General features: G+C 38.1%; 1 pseudogene; it reads left to right on the forward strand.

Annotated features, from left to right (window-relative positions):
- The window catches only part of LOC143656766 (CYFIP-related Rac1 interactor B-like), a 39,737-nt pseudogene extending 20,908 nt beyond the window's left edge, over positions 1-18,829 (forward strand).
- Positions 18,830-20,025: the final 1,196 nt, after the last annotated feature.

Raw genomic sequence — 20,025 nt, forward strand, 5'->3', positions numbered from 1 at the left:
TCATAACATTTGTGGATTGTATGCTTTTTAATAAACAAATATCAGAAAAACACCAACAAAATAATTTTAACCTTTTTTTTTCTTTAGAAGCAGCATCAAGGGGTCTTCTGGGAGCCTTGACAAGTACACCATGTTCTCCCACCCAGCATCTAGAGTGAGAGCAGGCTCTTGCTAAACAGTTTGCAGAAATTCTTCACTTCACACTCTGGTTTGATGATATCAAGGTAGAATTTTCTGTCGCCCTGATTTTATGAAAGTCTTGATTCTTCAGTGAACACTAGAATGCAAAGCCTGTTAGAGTGTATTGAAGTAATGACTACTGGACCTTAGGAAAAGTGGAAAACTGTATTTACAAGTAGTGGAGTGTCTTTTGATATATAACTTAGCAAATACCAAATGACCCAATATTCAGTCTTCATTTAACTTCATTTTTAAAATTCTCTGAAACAGTAACATTGACCTTATTTTCTAATGTTTTTTCTTTTCTTCTAATCCCTAGTTTTTTCCAGCATTCTTTTGTATAAAAATGTTTAACTATTTTATTTGTTTTTTAAGCTAGAGTATAAATGTAAATATTCCTTTGTTTAGAAAGAATGAGCATAATGGAATATGCACTAGATTTCATATTAGGAGAACTGAGTTGTAACCAATTTTGTGACCATCAGGGCCTTAGTTATCTCCTCTAGAAAGTAGAAACATTGAATTCCTAACTCAGACATTTTTGTATCATAGATAACAGCTGGTTCTCTTTCATTAATATGTTAAGCACAATTGATTTACATATAAAATTTTGGTTCTTTTGAAGATTGCCCTGTTGAACAAATGCACATATTTTTATTGTAATATTTGAAAAACACATACACATATATTTTTGTTTTCATTTTGTTTATTTGGTAATACCATTTTTTTGGTAAGCTGTCTTGTTAGTATATTATCTGAAATTATTGAAAAGAAGGAGGAAAGTATTGTAACTGTGACTGAAATAGTCACATAGTCTTATATTTTCAGTAAGTGCCATACAGCATTACCTAATTAAAGTATAAAAAGTCATCTTGGATGATGTCAATTGTAGTTCTTAAAATATTAGTATAACTTCAGGAATGTTACAGAACTAATTAAAACTATTTAGTAGATTTTTCATCTGTGTTTTATGTTAGTATTTATTACTTAATATACTTTTCCCTCATAAATGTCTTCTTTAGATGACAAATCCTGCCATACAGAATGACTACAGTTATTATAGAAGAACATTGAGCTGTATGAAGATTAATAATGTTCAGGTAAGTAAATGCTTTGAATTATGGGTTGGTAAGAATAACTCAGATCTTGATTTTTCAGTTTTATATTTTTAGTCACCCATTCATTAATTTGCTCATTCATTCTGATGATTGTAAAGCTAGTAATAAAGTTAGTAATGAGGAGCCACTTAATTATTGTGGAGGAGAGAACAAAATGTAGCAAACCATATGGTGTTTACCTATTTTTCCTCTCAGTCTTTCAGATTCCTTGGAGTACTTCAATAAATTACAAAATTTCTCTGTTCTCATTTTAATTGCACAAAATTTTTATGAATAATTGGGTATGGGTAACTTGTCCCTATATTCTTAGAACAATAAGTCTGAAGGGCAAATTGACCTGGGGTAGGAGAAATACTAGTATTAGTAAGAGGTGAATGAGAGGTCATAGCTTTTTTACACATCTGAACTTTATATGGCTGTTGGAGAAAATTATTTCATGCATATTCCATAACTAGTATAGCCTCTTCTGGGATCTTTAGGAGTTTAAACCTCTTGATTCCTCTTCTCAAAGTGTTTAATACCTTTTTCTACTTCCACAGAGTTAAGTACCATTAAGTAAAACCTTAAATATAACAAAATATTATCTTTTTCTCTAGGTATTTTGAGGACTGTCATGGTTAGGGACAGGTGTCAACTTGGCCAAGTTGTGGTACCTGTTCATCTGATTGGGCAAGCGCTGGCCTGTCTGTTGCAATGAGGACATTTCATAGGATTAGGTCATGATCACGTCAGCTACATCCACAGCTGATTCCATTTGTAATCAGCCAAAGGGGAGTGTCTTCTGCAATTAGTGATGCTAAATCCAATCATGGGAAGCCTTTTAAGGAGGACTCAGAGGAGACAGGTTCCATTCCTGCTTTGGCTGGTGAGCCTCTCCTGTGGAGTTCATCCAGGCCATCCATTGGAGTCATCGGATTCGCAGCCTGCCCTGTGGATTTTGGACTCTGCATTCCTACGGTCATGTGAGACACTTTCATAAATTTTATATTTGCAAGTGTTCCTTGTTGATTCTGTTTCTCTAGAGAACCCTAACTAATACATCTTGGTACCAGGAGTGGTTCTTAAGGAACAGAATCTTAAAAATGGGTTTTTATGAATGGTTTTCTACTCTGACTGGGCTCAGAGACACTAAGGACTCTGATTCCCGTAATCAGAATGACACTCCCAATCCATGGACTGAGTTGGCAAAGGAGATAGTCAAAATATCATCATTCGATTCTCCTAATGCTTCACTTGTACGAAGCCAGACTCTGGGGGATAATGTTTTTGACACCTTTACAGAGTTTTGTAGAAATAAGAGTTATAGAGATGTTGGTTGGTTGTTGTTAGATACACTGTCTACATTAAAGGGTGAAAGGGATGGGCTTAAGGCTTCAAACAAGAAGCTTAAGTGCCGTCTGAAAGATGTAGAGGTTTCTATGAGTATCCTGAAGGAAAATTTTATTTCCTACAGGAAATAAAATTGAGATCTCTGAAATTCAGACTCAGAATCTTATTGTTAGAGTAGCAACTTTACAACGTAAACTGAAATCTCAGTCTTGCATGGTGTCTGCCGTTAAAGTGAGGGCATTGATTGGAAAGGAGTGGGACCCTGAAAAATGGGATGGTGACATATGGATTGATAATGATGTTGGGGGTGAGGTTGAAACCCTAGACCATGCTGAGTCTTCTTTAGATAACCCTGTAATAGTCTGCCCTGAGGACATAGCCGCCCCACCTCCAGCCTGCCTTGAGGAATTGGCCACCCAACCTCCTCCTGAAGGGATTAGCCCTAGAGTTATTAATCCTGTTTCACCAGATGAAACTGCAAATGAAAGTCCTGAAGCAAATGGCTTGGAAGATATTTCTAATTCTTTTCATGACCCACCCCCGCCACCCCTCATTTCTTCTAGACCTATAACTAGACTAAAGTCCCAACAGGCCCCTAAAGGTGAGGTACAAAGTATCACACATGAGGACGTACGTTATACTCCAAAAGAACTGTGTGAGTTTTCCAATTTATATAGACAGAAATCAGGGGAATATGTGTGGCAATGGATTTTAAGAGTGTGGGATAATGGTGGGAGGAATATAAGGCTGGATCAGGCTGAATTTATTGATATGGGCCCACTAAGCAGAGATTCTGCATTCAATGTTATAGCTAGAGCAGTTAGAAAAGGTGTTAACAGCTTGTTTGGGTGGTTGGTTGAAACATGGATCAAAAGGTGGCCAACATTACCTGAGGTTGAAATGCCAGAACTGCCCTGGTATAATGTAGATGAGGGGATCCAGAGGCTTAGAGAGATTGGGATGTTAGAGTGGATTTATCATGCAAAGCCTGCTCTTACACCCCAGGAATGTCCAGAGGATGCACCTTTTACCAGAACAGTGAGAAATAAATTTGTGAGACTAGCACCATCATCCCTCAAGAGCTCTGTGGTTGCACTTCTCTGTAGGTCAGATATTACTGTAGGAACTGCTGTCACTGAGCTGGAATCCTTAAACACAATGGGGATGACAGGATCCCGAGTTGGCAGAAGCCAGGTGGCAGCACTTAATCACCAAAGAAAGGGTAGACGTGGGTATTATAATAGACAACAAACTCAAAGGAGGCATCAAAATTATATGACACGCAGAGATTTGTGGCATTGGCTAGTAAATCATGGGGTGCCTAGAAATACAATAGAAGGGCAGTCTACTAAATCCTTGTTGGAGCTGTATAAACAAAAGAGCTCTAGGTCAAGGGAACAGAAGTCTAACCTGAATTACAAAAACACAGAGTCCCGGCCCCTTAACCAATTTCCAGACTTGAAACAGTTTACAGACCCTGAGGCCCTTGAATGAAGGGGAGGCCAGGTCCCTATGGGGGAGAAACCTGCTACACTGCCACAGATTTATACTGTTAACCTTCCTCTAAGTCTTCCCCAAGGAGACCGACGGCCTTTTACCAGGGTAACTGTGCATTGGGGAAAAGGAAATGATCAGATATTTCGGGGATTATTAGACACTGGTTCAGAAGTGACATTAATTCCAGGGAACCCAAAACATCACTCTGGACCACCAGTCAGAGTGGGGGCTTATGGAGGCCAGGTGATCAATGGAGTTTTAGCTCAGGTCCGTCTCACAGTGGGTCCAGTGGGCCCCAGGACCCATCCTGTAGTTATTTCCCCAGTTCCGGAATGTATAATTGGCATAGACATACTGAGCAACTGGCAGAATCCCCACGTTGGTTCTCTGACTCGTGCAGTGAGGGCTATTATGGTGGGAAAGGCCAAGTGGAAGCCACTGGAACTGCCCCTACCAAGCAAAATAGTAAATCAAAAGCAATACCGTATTCCTGGAGGGATTGCAGGGATTACTGCCACTCTTAAGGACTTGAAAGATGCAGGGGTGGTGATTCCCACCACATCCCCGTTCAACTCTCCTATTTGGCCTGTGCAGAAAACAGATGGGTCTTGGAGAATGACAGTGGATTATCGTAAACTCAACCAGGTAGTAACTCCAATTGCAGCTGCTGTTCCAGATGTAGTATCATTGCTTGAGCAAATCAGTACATCCCCTGGTACCTGGTATGCAGCTATTGATCTGGCAAATGCTTTTTTCTCAATAGCTATTAGTAAGGACCACCAGAAACAGTTTGCTTTCAGCTGGCAAGGTCAGCAATATACTTTCACTGTCCTACCTCAGGGGTATATCAACTCTCCAGCCCTATGTCATAATCTTGTTCGCAGAGACCTTGATCGTTTCTCCCTCCCACAAGACATCACACTGGTTATATTGATGATATCATGTTGATTGGACCTAGTGAGCAAGAAGTAGCAACTACTCTAGATTTACTGGTAAGGCATTTGTGTGTCAGAGGATGGGAGATAAATCCAACAAAAATACAGGGGCCTTCCACCTCAGTAAAATTTTTAGGTGTCCAGTGGTGTGGGGCATGTCGAGATATCCCTTCTAAGGTGAAGGATAAATTGCTGCATCTGGCCCCTCCCACAACCAAAAAAGAGGCACAATGCCTAGTTGGTCTTTTTGGATTTTGGCGACAACATATTCCTCATTTGGGTGTGCTACTCCGGCCCATTTATCGAGTGACCAGAAAAGCTGCTAATTTTGAGTGGGGACCTGAACAAGAGGAGGCTCTGCGACAGGTCCAGGCTGCTGTGCAAGCTGCTCTGCCACTTGGGCCATATGATCCAGCAGATCCAATGGTGCTGGAAGTGTCAGTGGCAAATAGAGATGCTGTCTGGAGCCTTTGGCAGGCCCCTGTAGGAGAATCACAACGCAGACCCTTAGGATTTTGGAGCAAAGCCTTACCATCTGCTGCAGATAACTACTCTCCTTTTGAGAAACAGCTTTTGGCCTGCTACTGGGCCTTAGTAGAGACTGAACGCTTAACCATGGGCCACCAAGTTACCATGAGACCTGAGTTGCCTATCATGAGTTGGGTGTTGTCTGACCCACCAAGCCATAAAGTTGGGCATGCACAGCAGCACTCTATTGTAAAGTGGAAATGGTATATACGAGATAGAGCCAGAGCAGGTCCTGAAGGCACAAGTAAGTTACATGAAGAAGTGGCACAGATGCCCATGGTTTCCACTCCTGCTGCCACATTACCTTTTCTTTCCCAGACCAGAGCTATGGCCTCTTGGGGTGTTCCTTACAGTGAATTGACTGAGGAAGAGAAAACTCGGGCCTGGTTTACAGATGGTTCAGCACGATATGCAGGTACCACCCGAAAGTGGACAGCTGCAGCATTACAACCCCTTTCTGGGGTGTCCTTGAAGGACAGTGGTGAGGGGAAATCCTCCCAGTGGGCAGAACTTCGAGCAGTGCACCTGGTTGTTCATTTTGCTTGGAAGGAAAACTGGCCAGAGGTGCGTTTGTATACTGACTCATGGGCTGTTGCTAATGGTTTGGCTGGATGGTCAGGGACTTGGAAAGACCATAATTGGAAAATTGGTGACAAAGAGGTCTGGGGAAGAAGTATGTGGATAGACCTTTCTGAGTGGGCTAAAAACATGAAGATATTTGTGTGCCATGTGAATGCACACCAGAGGGTGACTTCAGCAGAGGAAGATTTTAATAATCAAGTGGATAAGATGACCCGTCCTATGGATAACAGTCAGCCTGTTTCCCCAGCAACTCCTGTTATTGCCCAATGGGCTCATGAACAAAGTGGTCATGGTGGTAGGGATGGAGGTTATGCATGGGCTCAGCAACATGGACTTCCACTCACCAAGGCTGACCTGGCTACAGCCACTGCTGAGTGCCCAATCTGCCAGCAGCAGAGACCCACACTCAGCCCCTGATATGGCACCATTCCCCGAGGTGACCAGCCAGCTACATGGTGGCAGGTTGATTACATTGGGCCACTCCCTTCATGGAAGGGGCAGTGATTTGTTCTAACTGGAATAGACACATACTCTGGATATGGGTTTGTTTTCCCTGCACGCAATGCTTCTGCCAAAACTACTATCCGTGGGCTTACAGAATGCCTTATCCATCGTCATGGTATTCCACATAGCATTGCTTCGGATCAAGGAACACACTTCACAGCAAATGAAGTGTGGGAATGGGCACATGCTCATGGAATTCTCTGGTCTTACCATGTTCCCCATCATCCAGAAGATGCTGGATTGATAGAACGGTGGAATGGCCTTTTGAAAACTCAATTACGGTGCCAACTAGGTGGCAAAAACTTGAAAGGCTGGGGTAATGTTCTCCAGGAAGCTGTGTATGCTCTGAATCAGCGTCCGCTGTATGGTGCTGTTTCTCCCATAGCCAGGATCCATGGGTCCAGGAACCAAGGGGTGGAAATGTGTGTGGTGCCACTCACTATTACTCCTAGTGATCCACTGGGAAAATTTTTGCTTCCTGTCCCTGCTACCCTGAGTTCTGCTGGTCTACAGGTTTTAGTTCCAAAACGGGGTGTGCTTTCTCCAGGAGAAACAACAGTGATACCACTGAACTGGAAGTTAACATTGCCACCTGGCCACTTTGGGCTACTTATGCCTCTGGATCAACATACCAAGAAGGGGATTACATTATTGTCTGGGGTAATTGACCCAGACTATCAGAAGGAAGTAGGACTGCAACTACATAATGGAGGTAAAGAAGAGTTTTCTTGGAATATAGGAGATCCCCTGGGGCGTCTATTAGTACTACCATGCCCTGTGATTAAAATCAATGGAAAACTGCAACAACACAATCCAGGCAGGACCACTAATGGCTCTGAGACTTCAGGAATGAAGGTTTGGGTCACCCCACCAGGCAAAGAACCACGGCCAGCTGAAGTGCTTGCTGAGGGGAAAGGGAACATGGAATGGGTAGTGGAAGAAGGTAGTGATAAATATGAACTTCGACCACGTGATCAGTTACAGAAACGAGGACTGTAATGCTGTTTTGTTTGTGTTATACTATTTAAGTTGTAAGATATCAAGTTTAAGAATGAATGCTGCCCAAGGATTTGCACGCTATTCTGGAGAGATTTAATGTGTTTCCAGTTATATGCAGGACAGTTGAGTAGTGTCAGGTAAAAGAAAAAATGTGTGCTTATTTGTTTTCATTTGGAAATTAAGTATGGTCTAAGGTGATATATATATATATGTGCCAAGTTGACAAGGGGTGGACTGTCATGGTTAGGGACAGGTGTCAACTTGGCCAAGTTGTGGTACCTGTTCATCTGATTGGGCAAGCGCTGGCCTGTCTGTTGCAATGAGGACATTTCATAGGATTAGGTCATGATCACGTCAGCTACATCCACAGCTGATTCCATTTGTAATCAGCCAAAGGGGAGTGTCTTCTGCAATTAGTGATGCTAAATCCAATCATGGGAAGCCTTTTAAGGAGGGCTCAGAGGAGACAGGTTCCATTCCTGCTTTGGCTGGTGAGCCTCTCCTGTGGAGTTCATCCAGGCCATCCATTGGAGTCATCAGATTCGCAGCCTGCCCTGTGGATTTTGGACTCTGCATTCCTACGGTCATGTGAGACACTTTCATAAATTTTATATTTGCAAGTGTTCCCTGTTGATTCGGTTTCTCTAGAGAACCCTAACTAATACAAGGACCTACACTGTGGTAACTAAAATTTAAAATGAGAAATTTCAAAGATCAGCTCTAACCTCAAATAGATAGCAGATTGAGAAATACTCTAACTATGGAGGGAACAATAAGTGACGTGAGAGGTTTAAAAGAAAGGGGAGGGGGCATCTTTTTCCTTTAAATAAATATTTTATGAAGTGGTTGCTCTAAGATTGCCGGTGAGGAGGAAAGATTTCCCTTCCATGAAGCATGTTATTTTCATTAGTTTGGTTTTGCATAGCCCAGTGCCTAGCATGAAGTTGACCTTACTATCTGTCATTGTCATACCTACCATGTAAAAGAAAATAAAAGCAAAACACTTAGTCCTCTAAGATTATCAGATGCCTTTACTCAAGGCCAAAAACATTAAGTCACCTTTATGCAGTCTTTTTACCCTCTTTAATTAGAGGTAAATTCAGTCATTTGTCAAGTGAGATATCTTTCAAATCTCTTCCTCATCTCCTAGTAATTCTACATCAGTGAGAGCCCCATTCGCAATCTCTTTGGCAGTCATTCTATAGCTGTGTGATTCTTTTTCCTTTTTAGAGTACTGTACCCCCTATCATCAGTTAACTTTCTCTAGAAAATTGACTTGTCTTTTCTTTCCTGTAACACTCTAAATGACTCCCCATTACATAAGAAAAATCAGAATTTAAGCTAAGATCCAAGGCACTCCACAATCTGACCCAAAACTTCCTTTCCAGCCTCATCTTTCACCATTTGCATCCCTACTGCACTCCATTCTACTGAGTGATTTGAAAATATGCTATTCCTTCTGCCTGGCTAGAATCCCTTGTTTACCTGCTCATTATCACCTGTGAAAGCCTCTCTTCCATGAATCCTTCATAATTTCTTCCAGTCTAACTTAATCTTTCTTGCAATCCTTTTCTAGCATGTTATGGCTGTGCATGGGTACTTGTGTGTTCATAAAGCAGGACACAATGTTATAATCATCTTTTTACCCTCCAGAACATTTAGCACAATCTCTTGCATAGAGTAGGCAGATCCGTCGAATTTTTATTTAGTTGTTTGATATCATTGCAAATATTTTAAGTGATTAGTCTTTTAAAAATGCTTAATATAATTTTTAATCTTTTAGTTTAAGGAACATTTAGGTGTTATATGTACTTGAAGGTCTAAAAATAGAATTTTTAAAAAGTACTCATTAGGCTAAGTTAACAAGCATTATGATGACACACAATGTGTCCTTTTATAAATGTTTTCATATTTAATAAGTTATGAACAGATGCCAAGTGCTCTTCACATACAGGCAGATGGAGAAAATGAAGTAAATAATGACTTGGCAAATCAAATGTCTTTGTTTTATGCTGAGGCAACTCCACTGCTGAAAACCTTAAGTGATGCCACAACAAAATTTGTATCAGAGGTAAGCCTGCTATAAGGAAATTATTTTTCACATTGCTATTGTTCTAGCTGCCTGCGACAATGATTTTCTGGGTTAAAGTACTTTTTAATGGTAGAACTTATATGAAATAACTTTTACTGGTCTAATTTTGCTATTGGATTTTTCATCATTTACTTTTTTTTAATCACAGTTGAAAGACTAGCTTATTTTGAACCTGTAAGACTAAATCTGATGATCTCAGTGAGTCCCATGACTTTAAATATTACTATTTTAAAGCTGATAGAATCCCTTGTGAAGCCCTAGCCCTTCCCTGAGGGCTACCTTTGCTCACCCACCTGCCTATCTCAATCTCTCTGTGGATGTGTAGTTGGCACTCAGTGATTTCATGACCAAACCAAGCTCTGAATTTTCTTTTCCTTTTGTCTGGTGTTTTCTATCTGAATTGTTAGTTCCATTGTGAAAGCAACAGATTTAGGGATTATCATCCTACATTCCTTTCATCTCACCCCCTATATCCATTCTTATCTGATGGGTCTCCCTCAACAATATGTGCTGAGTCTGAAAACATAGCCCTCTCTTGCTCCCTCTCCGGTTCGGACCACCACCCTCAGACCCAGACTACTGTGTTCCTATTCTCACTGTTCTTATTTTCTCCACTTTTGCCCCACTATTCTTTTCTCCTTATAGCAGCCAAGTGAACTTCTTAAAACATAAGTCCTGTTCTTTTCCTTCCCTGCTTAAAATATTTTCAGTGCCTTCCCAATGCCCATGACTTACAAGGCTCTACAACATCTGAACCTTGTCTGCCTGGTTGTTGTTGTTGTCCAGCCAGCGAGAATGTCGGTCAGTGCCTCTTGGAAGAGGGGAGGCTGTCACTCTTGCTCATAGATGCAGCCCCAGAGTCTAGAACAATGCCTGGGTAGAAACATGATTTTTTAGAAAATTGGGCTTAGTAACCAGATTTTAAAGTAGCTAATTTTTCATATGTTAGGTTTTAAATTACATTTAAGTAATGCTTTTTTATCACTTCAACTTTTTTGTTCTGCATATGCTTTTAAAGAATAAAAATTTATCAATAGAAAATACTACAGATTGTTTGAGCACCATGGCTAGTGTGTGCAGAATCATGCTCGAGACACCCTTTGAGCGATAATCCCAAAATGATTGATATATCTTAACATGTACTGAGCATTTCATATTTAGAAGGTGGAAATTAAGTATTCAAGGTAGTGAATGTTCATATTACATAAATAAAATTAACATAATTGTAACTCAGGTGAGACATAAGGTTCAGTTGGTTTTCAGGTGCCTCAGGCTAGTGAGATTAAGGTACATTGATCAGAATGGAGATTTTGTGGGGCTGAAGGGGGTGAGTTTGACAGCTTCTTCTGTTTGCTTATCAAATGTTCTTTATCCCTTTCTGTAAAGAATTTCCCCTTTTTTGCTAGAAGGCTACAGTTGTACTTCATATTCCCTTTCTCTGTTAATATTAGTTCTCAGTTTTTATTTTTTTTGACATAGGTCTGAATTCCTTCATGTAATAATGAATTTACATATATTACATAGCAACCACAGAAATAATTATTATAATATTAATTATAATGTCTCAAACTTGTACTTAGGAACATTTGATTTCTCTAACATTGATCTCAGCCAAGCATAAGAAGTCAGTGTACTAAAAACAGAGACTAGAATACGTGGGTGAAAACTGTCCCTTTTGTCATCTCTCTGAGATCTCATTGTGGAGAAAGGGCTGTAATGTTAGTATCTCTTTTGGAGGTTGATGGGTAGGTAGGTAAGGCTTGCAACATCACCTGTCAGTTGAATCTATTCATTACAGAGTTTTGTGAAGTGTCTCATCCACCCACACATTTCTACCCTCCAGGGAACACAGAAGCAGATTCACAAATGAGGAGACAGTGTCGTCCTGCTTGCGGGTCATGGTGGCCGTCATAATACTCTATGACCACATACATCCAGTGGAAGCATTTGCCAAAACTTCAAAACTTGATGTAAGTTAAATTGTTATTTGTAATTCCAAAGAATTTCCTTTGGAAATTCATGAACTTTTATTTAAAGAGCTGGCAAAATAGACTCTTTCACAGAGTGCAGGTTAGTACTTTGCATTGTATTCATGGTGGATTTTGGTCTCTTGTCCTGTTGTAGCACATAAACCAGTGGAGCAGACAGTTGAGGGATAAATATGTATTATCTTTGGAGTGCAGAAGAAACCTCACACTCATAAGTAGACCTATTGCATATTTGGCCATAAAAATAGATAGATACAGGACATTTTAATGCCTTTGGCCAAAGGCCATTTCAAACAAAATATTTATTTCCAAATTTATATAAAAAGTCATAGTGTGATGTAATGAGAAGAGGTTGAAGACTTGACTTACCCCACCCCCATTTATAATAATTTGTGACTGTGGCCTGGGTTTCTACTTTCCTTGTCTCTATAAAAGTATATATTAGAAATACAGTATTTTTCTGGCTACTCTTGTCATTTCTCTCCTCATCATCTCATATCAATTCATCAACTTTCTAACCTTTTGTGAGAAATGTTTTTCAGTCACAGTTAGTTCAGGATCTAGCAATTCTTTCCTCTCACATTCATCACATTTGAAGAGAAATGAGTTAGCATTTACTGATTACTATGCCCCAGGAATTTAACATTTATTCTTCCATTTAACTCTGAAAATAGTCTAGGAAGGATAGGTGGTGGTATTTCTCCTTTATCAGTAAAGAAAATAAAGTTTAGGGAAATTAGGAAATTTAATTATAGTGAATGCTAGGTAGAATGAAGTTTTGAACTTACATTTCTCTGGCTTCCAAAGCCAGTTATTTCTATTATGCCATACTTTTCAACAATAACCAGTATTAGGCTTTCTTAAATACAATCTCACTGAGTTGTTCCCTTTTTTAATAACCTATGAAAAGTCCCTGTTGCCTGGCCTCTGAGTGCCCAGTGAATCATCCTGGCCCTCAGGGCCCTCTCTGAGCACCCTGGTGAATCCTTTCAGCCCTGCAAAAGTTCTGTCTGTCTCCTGTGTGATGAATCTTTTGTCTTGGAGTTCCTCTGTCTAGAAGTGTTTTCTTTCCTTGTCAAGCAATGCTCCCTGGACTCGTTAAAACTTCACTTAAAATCCACCTCTTCCAGGGAGCCTTCCCTTAGCTGGCCCTTGGTTTTCTCACTAGTGGGGGTGATACTTCAGCTTGACTGATTGAAGACTGCATTTATTGCAGATATACTTTGAGCTTTTTACAAGCATGGGATATTTTTTCCTTTTTAAAAAATACTGTGCACAACAGAAGTTCTCAGAAAGTTTTTGTTGACGATGTAAAAGTAATAACATATTTGGTAGTTTTTTCCCAAGAATAATTATTTTAACATGTTTGATATATAATCTCTCACTACTTCCATAGTTGTGGTGCTTGGCTTATTTTGTTTGTTTTGCTTTAGGTTTTTTTTCCTTGTTTTTTCTAAGGATTATAAAATATAATTACACTTGTGATTTTTTTCATTCCACCTCTACCAGGTTAAAAAAACCATTTTTGTATTAGCACACTTATAGGTTTACAGAAATATGCAGAAAGTACAGAATTTTACATTTTACATTAGTATGGTCCCTTTGTTACAATTAGTGAAACAATGTTACTATAATTATGAACTGTGTAAGTTATGTTAGCATTCAGTCTTTTGTGTTATACAGTTATAAGAGGTTTTTTGTTTTAGCTTTTAAATTTTTATTCTGATAACATATATACAACCTAAAACTTCCCATTTTTGGATCTAGCTTATTGTTAAGTATTGCTATTTTGAAAATGAATGTTGTATGAAAAAGACAGATGTTTTATCTTTTTGTTTTCTTTTCTCCTTAGATGAAAGGTTGTATCAAAGTTCTTAAGGACCAGCCTCCTAATAGTGTAGAAGGTCTTCTAAATGCTCTCAGGTGAGTAGATGTCTATGAATTTGTACATATCTTTATGTTTAGAAAAATTTGTAAGGAAACTGCTTCAAAATGTGAAGAGGATAAAGAATATGACTGTAAATCTTCAGATTAGAAATATGAACATTTCATTGCTTATTGGTAATCTTGCTCCCAGTTTTGACTGTAATACTTTTATAAGGAAGTATTATTTGTGTGTGGGTGTACATGTAAGAGAGAAATAAGGCAGGGAGAGTGGCAACTTCATTTCTTAGCTGCGGATTCTGGCTTTCACTTTCTGTCCTTCTTAAAGCAGGGGTTGTTTATTGTTCATTTTTTTAAGTAAAGTAATGCATACTAATTATAAATAAAGTTCAGAAAACACAGGAAAATTTAAAGAAATAAAAAATCATCTCTCATCATTTTGAGATAAACCGCTATTGACATTTTGGTATATATCCTTCCAGAATGTTTTCCTTACACATACAGACAGGCATAGCTCTCTATAATAGTTATGCTGTTACAAAATGTTACTGTACTACAAACAGTTTTATTCCCAGCTCTTTTCCCTTCATATGCTATAAATACCTGTTCGTGTTCCAAATATAGATTTGTTATATTTGTGCATTTCTTATAATGAAAATAAACAATCATTTGATGTCTTTTCTCAGCTTAGACATAATTGATTTAATTATTGAAGCTCCTTAAAATGTTGGAGTATTTTTAAATGAAAATCTCAGCACTATAACATCTTGACCATGGATATTTAATGGGTAATATACTTTCTCTGACTTAAAAGATGATTTTCCCATTACTTAATGATTTGGGTCTCTCCAAAGCTAGCAAGTGACTGGAAATATATTTTTTTAATTAAGAAGTAGTTGAAGTCTTGGAGGTTATAATATTATTTGATCTACATTTAAAAATTTAATTTAAAAACCCAGAGTATACTTTTATTCTTCAGAGTTTAAGGATAGTTCTATCTCTGACTTTTTCTATAGAATTAAGGCAAAAGAATATAGTGACCATAAGTGAAAGATGGTGTTGAAGCCTCCCACATAATTAGCTGTGTTTGAGGGAAAGGGATAAAAAGAACCATAGAGGCAGGAGCCCCTGACATTTACTTTCTGTATGTATAATGGAAATTAGAAAATAAAACTTTGTTGAGGGAGGCAGCTAACTCTTGAACTATTTCTGTTCATGGTAAGTGTATTCTGTGCTGGGTTCTTATCATTTCACTTGGGTATATGTAGTAGCCAACATTTAAATTTACAAGACAATTTCATTTGGCTTCATATACTCCTCACTACAGCTCTGTAAGGTAGGTGAGTGAGCAGTGGGTGTGGGTAGCTTGTGGTGGTACCTTAAGCATTTGAGAGACTCAAGATTATGCAGTTAGTAAATGTTGGAATCTGTTTTCAAATTCATGACTTCATTCTTGAAATTCCATATACTTTATGCTCTGCTGTTGAGTCTTAAGTTTACCAATATAATGAACTTCAGTGTGCTTTAAGTCCCCTGGATAAGTATGAATTATCCATACTTATGGATAATTCCAAGATTCCCAGAGTCTTGACATTGGGCCTAGGGTGGGGCACTGACTCCTAAGTTTTACATCAACACCATAGGTGATGCAGATAATTCTGATGCTCTGAAAAACACTGCTTAAATTACATGAGAGATTGTTAAGAAAGCATTTTGAAATCTCCAAAAATGCTACACAAGTGTTGTTATTTACACCTCTAAAATATGGAACATTTGCCTTTGCTGAATGATTTCTTCTATAGTGAAAAGTCAGTTAACTCACAGTTGCGTACTTCATCATTTTCCTCAAAGCCAACAGTTCATGACCAAAAGATTTATATGGAGTATGTATGTATATATATGTCATTTTAAATGCTTTTCCATAATAAGTATTTATATAGTACCTCCAACTTAAAGTATGTGATTAAGAGAAAGCAGCAAGTCATGTCTACCTTTTACACATGGAGATTTCAAACTAAATGCCTTTCATCATATAGGGGAAAGAAAAAGAATGAGCCAGAGCTGGGAATTAAGGTCCACTGCTAGATAATTGCCTCCTTTATTAAATGTAAGAATTAAGACAAATAGTAGTTGCCTTTTCTTTGGTTGTAAAGTCATTTGTTTGATGTGTAGGGATATGCACTTGGAAAAGGACTTTGATTTTGTCATACAGAGGGAAATAATGCCATATATCTTTATAATACTTTTACATACATTAGATATTATTGGTCTTTTCTTGAAAAAAGAGTGTGGGGATTCAAGATGCTTCTAGATTGGCTCTGTCGAAGGAAGGATCTGAGCACTACTGGAAGCTAATAATCATCCCACAAGAGAGGGAGTTTGTGTCCTGTGTAGAGAGGGAAGAACTCCCAATTCTTTGAATACCACAATACATTGTGGTATTAAATATTCTGCCAGTGGAAATTTTACTGTACACATTACTTGGTTCTTTCCACTCTCTAGTTGTAAAAAGGGATGGGGGGCAGAAATGATGTTGAAAACTTTTATTTCATATGACATCAGGATTTTCTGAAGCTATATACATACAGATATCTGTACTTAGGAAATAAAACAGAAAGGTTAAGTCTTTGCTGTATCACCTACCACTTAATGTAAATATTTCTTTATGGATTTTTCTTTCTAGCCTGGCTGCCTACTTTCTCATCTTCCTTTCACAAATATTTATTGTGCATCTGTTATATGCCAGGCATTCTGGTCTCTATTAAGTAATGTGAGGACAGTCTGTAAAATGACTTCTAGGTATATAGAGAGTATATCTCATACCTAATAACCACATACTTGTCTCTTTGCCTCTTGAAACATTTACTTAAATACAAGTACTTTCTTGAATCTTTAAATTGATTATAAATAAACCTAAACGGAATTGAGTTTTAATTTCTTCAACACAGGAAGACCTTCTGTGTGTTTTGCTTAAAATGATATTCTTATAAACTAAATCAACCAATCTGGCATTAAGCTTTGTCTGAATTATCTCTAAAATGTATCCCACATTGAAACATTTAACACCCATCTCTATCAGCTACCCTGGTTCAAGCCTTTATCATCTCTCACTTGGGACCCTGTAACTGCATCTGAATTGGTCCTTCTGCTCCCTTATGGTACTCCCTCAACAGACAGAGTGCTCTTCCCAAAACATAACTAAAATTACATCACTCCCCTTCTTCTCATCCTCCACTGGCACTTAAAAAATCTCCAAACTGCTCATATGGCCTGCAGAATTCCATGTGACCTGGTCTTTGCCTTTCTCACTGACCTCATCTCACTCCTAGTCTTTACCCACATTCACCTTCATATGTTATCTCACTCCCTCCACTAGGTGGTCAGCTCCTGGAACAGCACCTGGCATGTAGTAGACTTCAAATAAGTATTTAATAAATATGTATTTGTTATATTTCTGCTATTTGAGAGAGTCCCATTGTGAATCACCATGAGACAGTCATCCTTAGTAATTCTTTTTTGGATGCTTAATTTGGAATTGCATTCTTTATAGCAAAATATAACTGCCTGGACATAAGGCATTTAGAGACTTGAAACATTTTAAGAATGTGACAGTTAATGGCTATAATAGTTGAGTGTTTTGAATAATGGATAGAGCAGGGTCAGCAATTTTTTTCCATAAGGGCCAGAGAGTAGGTAAATATTTTAGGTTTTGTAGATCATATGGTCTCTAGTGCAGCTACTCAGCTCTGCTATTGTTGCAAGAAAGTAACGTTTGACAATACATAAATGAATATGCATGGCTGTGTTCCAATAAAATTTTATTTATTAAAAAGTGGAATTAGAATTTCATAGTTTTCATATTGCCCAAAATATTATTCTCATGTTGATTTTTTTCCTCCAAACATTAAACTTGTAAAAATTATTCTTAGCTTGCAGCTGTACAAAAATAGATGGCAGGGTGGTGCAATGGTGGCTCAGTGGCAGAGTTGTCACCTGCCATGCTGGAGACCCATTTTGATTCCCAGTGCCTGCCCATGCAAAAAAAAAGATAGGTGGCAGACCAAATTTGGACCACAGGCTGTATTTGTTGACCCTTGGTGTGCTGGTTTGAAAGGAAGTATGCCCCTAAGAAAAGCCATGTTTTAATATAAATCCCATTTCATAAAGGTAGAATAATCTCTATTCAATGCTGTATGTTTGAAACTGTAATGAGATCATTTCCTTGGATGATGTGATTTAGTCAAGAATGGTTGTTATACTGGATTAAGTGATGACATGTCTCCACCCATTTGGGTGGGTCTTGATTGGTTTATTGGAATCCTATAAAAGAGGAAATATTTTGGAGAATGAGAAACTCAGAGAGAGTAGAGAATGCTGCAGCACCATGAAGCAGAGAGTCCACGAGCCAGCAACCTTTGGAGATGAAGAAGGAAAATGCCTCCTGAGGAGCTTCATGAAACAGGAAGCCAGGAGAGAAAGCTAGTGGATGATGCCATGTTCATTCGCTATATGCCCTTCCAGATGAGAGAGAAGCCCTGAATGTGTTTGCCATGTGCCTTCTCACTTGAGAGAGAACTCCATCAGCCTTCTTGAACCAAGGTATCTTTCCCTGTATAGATGCCTTAGATTGGACATTTCTATAGACTTGTTTTAATTGGGACATTTTCTCAGCCTTAGAACTGTAAACTAGCAACTCATTAAATTCCCCCTTTTAAAAGCCATTCTGTTTCTGGTATATTGCATTCTAGCAGCTAGAAAACTTGAACACTTGGCATAGAACAATAATTTTCTTCTGAGTGAGAATTTACAGCTAATTGTTTACTTTTAGAATTTAACCAGAACATTTTCAAAAGTAGTTCTAAGTTGAAGATAAATTTGAGTTTTGATGTCTCACTTTTTCTGTTCTGAAAATACATTTTTTAAATAACTTGAACAGCTATTGAATAATCTATATAAAAGTGGTGGGGAACATAAGCTGTGCAGAGCCTGGGATTTATCACTGGAATTTAAGGGTTAATTTTGTGAGAGATGATCTGTCTAACCAATTGCTGATCTTGTCAGAATTATAGAACCCCATATAGAGTGGGTTTTAAAAAATTCCCTAAAACTGATCATTTTTTTACTTTTAAGTACACAACAAAACATTTGAATGATGAGACTACCTCCAAGCAAATTAAATCTATGCTGCAGTAACAGTTCTGGAATAAGCACCTGCTGTAGAAAGAAGACAGGATTCTGCAATGACTGAGAATGCACAGCTTTTTTAGTGATTGCAATTACTATCTCATTTATTCTTGCTTTTTATTTCTTTCTTCTCTTCCTCTCCCCTCTTTTTAAATCATGTTGTTCTTGTTCTTAAGACTTCATTTCTGTGCCAAATAATAAAGTTACACCCTGAAGGGATATTGTCCTATCAAACAGGCCATCTAAGGCAGCAAATTATGCATTGCATTGGGGTCTTTACTGAGAAAAATTCTGTGACTTGAACTAAATATTTTTAAATGTGGATTTTTTTGAAAACTAATATTTAATATTGCTTCTCCTGCATGGCAAAACTGCCTATTCTGCTATTTAAAAACCCTCACTGACCATATTTTCTACTGCCGCTTTTTTCATGTGCAGTCAAAATGAAAAACGTTTAAATTGTGTTGTACAAAATGGTACCCAACACAAACTTTACTGAAATTAGTTAAGACTTTTGTTTAAAATTTTAAGTTTGCATTTTGACCTTTTTTGTAAGGATGTATGTTGTGTGTTTAACCTTTAATACTAACGTTAAAAACTGTGATGTGTGCGTAGAATATTATGTATGCATGTTCATGTTTAAAGAATGGCTGTTAATGATAAAATAAAAATTACCTTTCATTTATCTAAGTGTGGCTTGATTTACTGATGTTAGTTTTTAGGCTTCTAAAAATCCACACACCATCCCCTACCCCCTATATATTTTCAGGGAATGCATATACATGTTACATAATTTTCCCTTCTTTTATGAGAGATCTGGGTCTCTCAATGGTATTTTTCTTCATATTTGTCTATGTACATAATTTTTGTTATTTTTAAAATCTTCTCAGTACAATAAGACTAGTAATCTTGTCATAAACTTGAATTTTATTCTTGAATTGTTCCTGTGTGGCTGTAATAATAGAATGAAAACCTTACTCTTGCTTGACGCTCAGTTCTAACGGTGAGCAGACAGCGGCATGATGCAGAGTGTGCTGCTGAGTGTCGGTGGAGGAGCAGCCATTCACACTGGGAGGAGAGTGAGTATAAGAGGGACTTGCTAGATGAAAATTGAAGGCCATGATCTCACTAGTGGTAGAAAACTAATATGTCTGTTATTTTATGATCATAAACTCTAAATCACAAAATCTATATCTCATGATTGG

This window comes from Tamandua tetradactyla, chromosome 15, assembly GCF_023851605.1.
Source record: "Tamandua tetradactyla isolate mTamTet1 chromosome 15, mTamTet1.pri, whole genome shotgun sequence".
NCBI classification, from domain to species: domain Eukaryota; kingdom Metazoa; phylum Chordata; class Mammalia; order Pilosa; family Myrmecophagidae; genus Tamandua; species Tamandua tetradactyla.